This window comes from Protopterus annectens, chromosome 8.part0 (assembly GCF_019279795.1).
Source record: "Protopterus annectens isolate FY-2018-M chromosome 8.part0, PAN1.0, whole genome shotgun sequence".
NCBI lineage: Eukaryota > Metazoa > Chordata > Ceratodontiformes > Protopteridae > Protopterus > Protopterus annectens.
This window is the reverse complement of record NC_056741.1, coordinates 56,392,358-56,402,357: the sequence shown is the minus strand read 5'-3', so window position 1 is coordinate 56,402,357 and position 10,000 is coordinate 56,392,358. Positions and strand designations below refer to the sequence as shown.

At 32.7% G+C, this 10,000-nt stretch overlaps 1 protein-coding gene across 1 annotated transcript in view; it reads left to right on the top strand.

The window, feature by feature from the left end:
• Positions 1 to 10,000, top strand: part of GNB3 (G protein subunit beta 3) — a 549,058-nt gene that overhangs the window by 216,502 nt on the left and 322,556 nt on the right. The gene's annotated exons all lie outside the window — the stretch shown is intronic.

Sequence of the window (10,000 nt, the reverse complement as noted above, 5' to 3'; positions counted from 1 at the left end):
TACATTATACTACATATTTTGACTGCAATTCAGACAATGTTGTTTATGCAGCTATCTGCACATTGTGTTCAGCATTTTATATTGGTAAAACAATACGCAAGCTGTCTACAAGAATCAGGGAGCATTGTGCGGCTATAAGAAAATGTGATTTTAGTAATGCCCTAGCTAAACACTGTCATATATGTCCTTTGTCTACAGGATTTAAATTCATTGTGCTTGATTATGTTCATATGTTTTTTGGGGATAGAAATACTTTATTGGAGGTTAAAGAATTAAGATGGCAACTAAGGTTAAATGCTAATGCCCCACCTGGACTAAATGAAAGTTTAAACATTAAATGTTTTTGAAATGGCACAACTAACTACACATTTACTAGTGGTAGGCTTTGTTTACTTTTGAACAGGGTTCTAAATACATTATACATAATTCAGTTAGTGGAATGTCTTGCTTCAACAGGATTCTTATTACATAATTCATGAGTTATATTTCCTAATTGGTCTACAGTATGACTTGTCATTTCACCATTACTTTGGTTATATATACAGTATTGTATTGTAATTGTATGTTATTCTGAAGAAGTCCAACATATTAAATTGGATGAAAGCACTAATTACTGGCTCTCAGTGTGTTTTTTCAACATTGCTATTGGATAACTCTGATTTTACAAGTTTTTGGATATGATTTCAGTTCTTCGTTGAATTTTAAAGAGTTTTTTCAGTGTGTATATATATATATATATATATATATATATATATATATATATATATGTGTGTGTGTGTGTGTGTGTGTGTGTGTGTGTGTGTGTGTGTGTGTGTGTGTGTGTGTGTGTGTGCGCGTATATATATATATATATATATATATATATATATATATATATATATATATATATGCAGACATATAGGTCCATATTCATTTATAGTGTCCAGGCTGTCTTATGTGCTGGTAGTATTATATTTGTAAAGGAAGCTGCACATCAGGGTTAGGGGCAGCGGTAGGATTAGGGTAAGCTTCACCCCCTGCCCACCTTAATAATGTGTGCTAACCCTAACCCTAAAGTGTAGCTTACCTTTAAAATGCCCTTTTCCATAATACTACCACTGTTCAGACACATTTAAGCTGAATATGTGGTAGGGTTGTCGGCTGTACACCAGAAAAGGAAATTAGTTTCCTTCTTCGATGTACTGTGTGTCTCTCTGGTGTGTTCTCACTATAATGAATGGCCAATGTTTAAATCTTGCTCATTAAACTTTTTGACCATTCTTTACTTAATTGGATATACACATACATACATAGGTGCATATGTGCACATGCGCGCACACACACACACACACACACACACACACACACACACACACACACACACACACACACATATATATAGGTGCATATGCACACAGATATTGGGGTGTATGTGCTTGTGTGTGTGTGCATTTATATGTATATATAAGTAAGCTGATATATTGAGACTACATGACTTCAGTGGTCTTGCTTGACAGGGGCGCTGGGAACTAACTTTGGGCGGCATGATGCCAGGGAATCTTCTTGGGCTAGGCTTATATAGGCTCCAGGGCCATTAGCCTAGTACACACCCATGAACTTATGAACATGGATCTTGTGTGTGTGTGTGTGTGTGTGTGTGTGTGTGTGTGTGTGTGTGTGTGTGTGTGTGTGTGTGTGTGTGTGTTTGTGTGATTGATAATACCAACAATTTGAATGCCACAATACTGATGAAAGAATCACAAAACACAAAAGCTGTATTTAGTTAGACTACAGCAGAGAAGAAAAAGACTGAACTATATATAAAATAGTCACATCTGTACTATTAAGTGTAGCCTTTTGTAGTTCATCTACATTAACATTAAGACAGCTCATCTTGCTTCTGAAGGATGCACTTACTATCCTGGGACCATGGAAGCTATTCGGTTCAATGCAATGGTTAACAAACATGTCAGAAGTATTGTTTATCAATACTTAATTCAATAAATAAGAATGTTATAGCCTGGTACTTAAGCTCAGAAGATTACGGCTACAAGCTTGTAAGACATTTTTGCCATGTAGTACTGGGCTAAATTGCCTCAGTTTTTCTCTTGCAAACTCCATGACTATGAAACAAGTCACTTAATCAGCCAGTGCTCCTGGGTTGCTCCTAATAAGGAACATCTATGTCCAGTAAGCTTATATTTTTTAACAAAAGAAAATAGGGTCATAGGTAAATAACAGGCATACAGTCCAAGAGACCATTAAGGAGCCCAAATTCCTAATTGTCCCAAAGCTCTGCTTGGTTAAGAACAAAGTAGGCAAATGAAGACTGAGGGACTCAAACCCTGTACCACAGGAAGGTGCTTGTTAACAGCTCAGTGTACTAATTCTCTGTGCTAAAATGAGGTCTGTTCCCATACTAGGAGCAAAACCTGTACTATCTGGATGAAAACCGGGAATCCTAATGACTAGACTATGTGGAAAACCCCATATAACCACCCCACCAGAAGGCACCAGGATTTGGACTGAGGAATATCTTGATTTGCAGTCAGATGCTCTACCACTGAGCTATACCCTGCACCTCATAATGTAAATGAAACAAGAATACTGCTGCCTGAGTCAAAACAATATGAGGCTTCTAAAAGGTTTTCATTCAACATGTTAACGGTTTTCGTAATTTAAAAACAATATATATTATTCTGCAGTGAGAAAACCCTACTGAAGCCTTCATGTGGGGGCTCCCCTCAACACACTCAACCACTTTTATATTCTAACTCTAAGGATGCACAGCCTTGAAGAAAGAAAGGAAAATATACTGCAAGTGAAAGAAAGGAAAATATACTGCAAGTGAAAGAAAGAAAAATATACTGCAAGTGAAAGAAAGGAAAATATACTGCAAGTGAAAAAAAGGAAAATATACTGCAAGTGAAAGTAAGAAAAATATACTGCAAGTGAAAGAAATAAAAATATACTGCAAGTGAAAGAAAGGAAAATATACTGCAAGTGAAAGAAAGAAAAATATACTGCAAGTGAAAGAAAGGAAAATATACAGCAAGTGAAAGAAAGAAAAATATACTGCAAGTGAAAGAAAGGAAAATATACAGCAAGTGAAAGAAAGGAAAATATACAGCAAGTGAAAGAAAGGAAAATATACTGCAAGTTAAAAAAAAGGAAAATATACTGCAAGTGAAAGAAAGGAAAATAAACTGCAAGTGAAAGAAAGGAAAATATACTGCAAGTGAAAGAAAGAAAAATATACTGCAAGTGAAAGAAAGGAAAATATACTGCAAGTGAAAGAAAGGAAAATATACAGCAAGTGAAAGAAAGGAAAATATACAGCAAGTGAAAGAAAGGAAAATATACTGCAAGTGAAAGAAAGAAAAATATACTGCAAGTGAAAGAAAGGAAAATATACTGCAAATGATAGAAAGAAAAATATACTGCAAGTGAAAGAAAGGAAAATATACTGCAAGTGAAAGAAAGGAAAATATACTGCAAGTGAAAGAAAGAAAAATATACTGCAAGTGAAAGAAAGGAAAATATACTGCAAGTGAAAGAAAGGAAAATATACTGCAAGTGAAAGAAAGAAAAATATACTGCAAGTGAAAGAAAGGAAAATATACAGCAAGTGAAAGAAAGGAAAATATACTGCAAGTGAAAGAAAGGAAAATATACTGCAAGTGAAAGAAAGAAAAATATACTGCAAGAGAAAGAAAGGAAAATATACTGCAAGTGAAAGAAAGAAAAATATACTCCAAGTGAAAGAAAGGAAAATAAACTGCAAGTGAAAGAAAGAAAAATAAACTGCAAGTGAAAGAAAGAAAAATATACTGCAAGTGAAAGAAAGGAAAATATACTGCAAGTGAAAGAAAGGAAAATATGCTACAAGTGAAAGAAAAATATACTGCAAGTGAAAGAAAGGAAAATATCCTGCAAGTGAAAAAAAGGAAAATATACTGCAAGTGAAAGAAAGAAAAATATACTGCAAGTGAAAGAAAGGAAAATAAACTGCAAGTGAAAGAAAGAAAAATATACTGCAAGTGAAAGAAAGGAAAATAAACTGCAAGTGAAAGAAAGAAAAATATACTGCAAGTGAAAGAAAGGAAAATATACTGCAAGTGAAAGAAAGAAAAATATACTACAAGTGAAAGAAAGAAAAATATACTGCAAGTGAAAGAAAGGAAAATGTACAGCAAGTGAAAGAAAGGAAAATATACTGCAAGTGAAAGAAAGAAAAATATACTACATGTGAAAAAAAGGAAAATATACTGCAAGTGAAAGAAAGGAAAATATACAGCAAGTGAAAAAAAGGAAAATATACTGCAAGTGAAAGAAAGGAAAATATACAGCAAGTGAAAGAAAGGAAAATATACTGCAAGTGAAAGAAAGAAAAATATACTGCAAGTGAAAGACAGGAAAATATACTGCAAGTGAAAGAAAGGAAAATATACTGCAAGTGAAAGAAATAAAAATATACTGCAAGTGAAAGAAAGGAAAATATACTGCAAGTGAAAGAAAGAAATTATACTGCAAGTGAAAGAAAGGAAAATATACTGCAAGTGAAAGAAAGAAAAATATACTGCAAGTGAAAAAAGAAAAATATACTGCAAGTGAAAGAAAGGAAAATATACAGCAAGTGAAAGAAAGGAAAATATACTGCAAGTGAAAGAAAGAAAAATATACTGCAAGTGAAAGAAAGGAAAATAAACTGCAAGTGAAAGAAAGAAAAATAAACTGCAAGTGAAAGAAAGAAAAATATACCGCAAGTGAAAGAAAGAAAAATATACTACAAGTGAAAAAAAGGAAAATATACAGCAAGTGAAAGAAAGAAAAATATACTGCAAGTGAAAGAAAGGAAAATATACAGCAAGTGAAAGAAAGGAAAATATACTGCAAGTGAAAGAAAGGAAAATATACTGCAATTGAAAGAAAGAAAAATATACTGCAAGTGAAAGAAAGGAAAATATACTGCAAGTGAAAGAAAGAAAAATATACTGCAAGTGAAAGAAAGGAAAATATACTGCAAGTGAAAGAAAGAAAAATATACTGCAAGTGAAAGAAAGGAAAATATACTGCAAGTGAAAGAAAGAAAAATATACTGCAAGGAAAGAAAGGAAAATATACTGCAAGTGAAAGAAACAAAATATACTGCAAGTGAAAGAAAGAAAAATATACTGCAAGTGAAAGAAAGAAAATATACTGCAAGTGAAAGAAAGGAAAATATACTGCAAGTGAAAGAAAGAAAAATATACTGCAAGTGAAAGAAAGGAAAATATACTGCAAGTGAAAGAAAGGAAAATAAACTGCAAGTGAAAGAAAGGAAAATATACAGCAAGTGAAAGAAAGGAAAATATACTGCAAGTGAAAGAAAGAAAAATATACTGCAAGTGAAAGAAAGGAAAATATACTGCAAGTGAAAGAAAGAAAAATATACTGCAAGTGAAAGAAAGGAAAATATACTGCAAGTGAAAGAAAGAAAAATATACTGCAAGTGAAAGAAAGGAAAATATACAGCAAGTGAAATAAAGGAAAATATACTGCAAGTGAAAAAAAGGAAAATATACTGCAAGTGAAAGAAAGGAAAATATACTGCAAGTGAAAGAAAGAAAAATATACTGCAAATGAAAGAAAGGAAAATATACTGCAAGTGAAAGAAAGAAAAATATACTGCAAGTGAAAGAAAGGAAAATATACTGCAAGTGAAAGAAAGGAAAATATACTGCAAGTGAAAGAAAGGAAAATATACTGCAAGTGAAAGAAAGAAAAATATACTGCAAGTGAAAGAAAGGAAAATATACTGCAAGTGAAAGAAAGGAAAATAAACTGCAAGTGAAAGAAAGGAAAATATACAGCAAGTGAAAGAAAGGAAAATATACTGCAAGTGAAAGAAAGAAAAATATACTGCAAGTGAAAGAAAGGAAAATATACTGCAAGTGAAAGAAAGAAAACTATACTGCAAGTGAAAGAAAGGAAAATATACTGCAAGTGAAAGAAAGAAAAATATACTGCAAGTGAAAGAAAGGAAAATAAACTGCAAGTGAAAGAAAGAAAAAATAAACCGCAAGTGAAAGAAAGAAAAATGTACTGCAAGTGAAAGAAAGAAAAATATACTGCAAGTGAAAAAAAGGAAAATATACTGCAAGTGAAAAAAAGGAAAATATACTGCAAGTGAAAGAAAGAAAAATATACTGCAAGTGAAAGAAAGGAAAATAAACTGCAAGTGAAAGAAAGAAAAATATACTGCAAGTGATAGAAAGGAAAATAAACTGCAAGTGAAAGAAAAATATATTGCAAGTGAAAGAAAGGAAAATATACTGCAAGTGAAAGAAAGAAATTATACTGCAAGTGAAAGAAAGGAAAATATACTGCAAGTGAAAGAAAAAAATATATACTGCAAGTGAAAAAAGAAAAATATACTGCAAGTGAAAGAAAGTAAAATATACAGCAAGTGAAAGAAAGGAAAATATACTGCAAGTGAAAGAAAGAAAAATATACTGCAAGTGAAAGAAAGGAAAATAAACTGCAAGTGATAGAAAGGAAAATAAACTGCAAGTCAAAGAAAAATATACTGCAAGTGAAAGAAAGGAAAATATACTGCAAGTGAAAGAAAGAAATTATACTGCAAGTGAAAGAAAGGAAAATATACTGCAAGTGAAAGAAAAAAATATATACTGCAAGTGAAAGAAAGTAAAATATACAGCAAGTGAAAGAAAGGAAAATATACTGCAAGTGAAAGAAAGAAAAATATACTGCAAGTGAAAGAAAGGAAAATAAACTGCAAGTGAAAGAAAGAAAAATAAACTGCAAGTGAAAGAAAGAAAAATATACTGCAAGTGAAAGAAAGAAAAATATACTACAAGTGAAAAAAGGGAAAATATACTGCAAGTGAAAGAAAGGAAAATATACTGCAAGTGAAAGAAAGAAAAATATACTGCAAGTGAAAGAAAGGAAAATATACTGCAAGTGAAAGAAAGGAAAATATACTGCAAGTGAAAAAAAGGAAAATATACTGCAAGTGAAAGAAAGAAAAATATACTGCAAGTGAAAGAAAGGAAAATATACTGCAAGTGAAAAAAAGAAAAATATACTGCAAGTGAAAGAAAGGAAAATATACTGCAAGTGAAAGAAAGAAAAATATACTGCAAGTGAAAGAAAGGAAAATATACTGCAAGTGAAAGAAAGAAAAATATACTGCAAGTGAAAAAAAGAAATTATACTGCAAGTGAAAGAAAGGAAAATATACTGCAAGTGAAAGAAAGAAAAATATACTGCAAGTGAAAAAAAAGAAAAATAAACTGCAAGTGAAAGAAAGAAAAATATACTGCAAGTGAAAGAAAGAAAAATATACAAGTGAAAAAAAGGAAAATATACTGCAAGTGAAAGAAAGGAAAATATACTGCAAGTGAAAGAAAGAAAAATATACTGCAAGTGAAAGAAAGGAAAATATACTGCAAGTGAAAGAAAGAAAAAATATACTGCAAGTGAAAGAAAGAAAAATATACTGCAAGTGAAAGAAAGGAAAATATACTGCAAGTGAAAAAAAGGAAAATATACTGCAAGTGAAAGAAAGGAAAATATACTGCAAGTGAAAAAAAGAAAAATATACTGCAAGTGAAAGAAAGGAAAATATACTGCAAGTGAAAGAAAGAAAAATATACTGCAAGTGAAAGAAAGGAAATATACAGCAAGTGAAAGAGAGGGAAATAAACTGCAAGTGAAAGAAAGAAAAATATGCAGCAAGTGAAAGAAAGGAAAATATACTGCAAGTGAAAGAAAGAAAAATATACTGCAAGTGAAAAAAAGGAAAATATACTGCAAGTGAAAGAAAGGAAAATATATTGCAAGTGAAAGAAAGGAAAATATACAGCAAGTGAAAGAAAGGAAAATATACTGCAAGTGAAAGAAAGGAAAATATACTGCATGTGAAAAAAAGGAAAATATACTGCAAGTGAAAGAAAGGAAAATATACTGCAAGTGAAAAAAAGGAAAATATACTGCAAGTGAAAGAAAGGAAAATATACTGCAAGTGAAAGAAAGGAAAATATACTGCAAGTGAAAGAAGATTAGAGAAGTGTGACCTTTGAGTCAAAATATCAAAGCAAGGAGCTGTAAGTGCAGGGGAGGGTTAGCATCCCACAAGTATGAAGTTATTTACTTCCCATTTTAAGTGTATATTTGAAATAAATCCTTATTTTTGTTTTGCTCAGTTTTGTTTGATTTTCTGTCTTCTGAACTGTCATTGGGATTTTTGTCATTTGACCATCATTAGTTTAGTATTTTGAGTGAAAATTTGTGTGTGTGTGTGTGTGCGTGTGCTGTGTGTGTGTGTGTGTGTGTGTGTGTGTGTGTGTGTGTGTGTGTGTATACACACACACAGACACACACACACACATATATATATATATATATATATATATATATATACATGGATGGAAGCATAGCTTCCACTGAAATGACAATTAATCGATTTTACAATGATCAAAAAACAAAAATTAACACTTTTTTTGCAGGGGAGGACAAGCCTCCCTGCACCCCCACACCCACTAAAAATTATATATACCAACTCCGAGATCACACTACAGTGCGAAAAATGACTCATTAAATTAGTTCAACTGGCTGTACCAGATGTCGACAAGCTTCTTTTTTCATAGAAAGTACTGCTGTCATATGCGTGTGTTTATGTGTGTGTGTGTGTGTGTGTGTGTGTGTGTGTGTGTGTGTGTGTGTGTGTGTGTGTGTGCGCGTGTGCGCGTGTAAGTTTTTTGCACCCATGTATGCATATGTGCTTTTGTGTTTTGTTTGTATGTATATACCTGTAGTTGTGCGCTTCCTTGTTTGTGTGTGTGTGTGTGTGTGTGTGTGTGTGTGTGTGTGTGTGTGTGTGTGTGTGTGTATATACACATAGCAGCATGTTCCCATGAGTGTGTCTGTGTATACATACTTTGTGTCTACACATCATACCTCTCAACTGCCCAGATTTTCACAGAATGGTCAGATTTTTCCCTCATATTTTTGGTCTATTTCTTATTAAAATTTGTAGATTTCTGGCAAATCACTGAGGAATGAAGTCACTAAATAATGACATACATTTGAGTTTCAAACTTCATAGCCTTCAGAAAATGCATTTTAACACATATCTTGTTATTTTAACAACTTTCTAAGTTTATAAGAGCAACATTTAAAATCTGTACCTGTTTGTGGGCCTTTGTGCCCCCATTATTTTAGGCTTTGGACAGATTGGTTGCACTAAGAAGATGAGGGGTATGCTACCCGTGTGCGTATATGTGTCTCTGTGTCCACACACACACAGCAGGTAAATACACACATAGTAAAAGGTTATTTGATTTCTGTGTATGTCTGCATGGGATCTCCTGTACTGTTTTAGGTAGAAGTAGTAAATACACACATAGTAAAAGGTTATTTGATTTCTGTGTATGTCTGCATGGGATCTCCTGTACTGTTTTAGGTAGAAGTAGTAAATACATACATAGTAAAAGGTTATTTGATTTCTGTGTATGTCTGCATGTGATCTCCTGTACTGTTTTAGGTAGAAGCATGACAGTCGTACTTTTGTTTACCTAAGTTGTGTCACAGGAGGTTATGACACTCTACCATCTCACAGAGCACATACCAACATATTATGCATTAATTTATTAACAAAACACATATCAACATTCTATGCATAATTTATGTTACCAGTACTGACTTCCATATTTAACAGTTATAACAAAAACAAAACAAAAAATACATACTCCCTCTCCTCTTGTAATGTGGCATTTCACTTCAGCATTCCTACCTGATGCTATAGTGGTACAGAAGATGAGGCAGTAATGTTTCAGGGTTAGGTGATACAAAGACTATTGTATCTTTATCAAGGTTTAATGTTGCCTGTGCCATGCCCCAAAGTTCTTTCAGTTTGGCCTTGACTGAAAACCACTAGTCCTCCGTGGCCAGCCACATTTCTTCTGTGGCTCAGTTTCTGAGAATAACAAGATGTAACTCTGTTTCTGGCATGTTCATT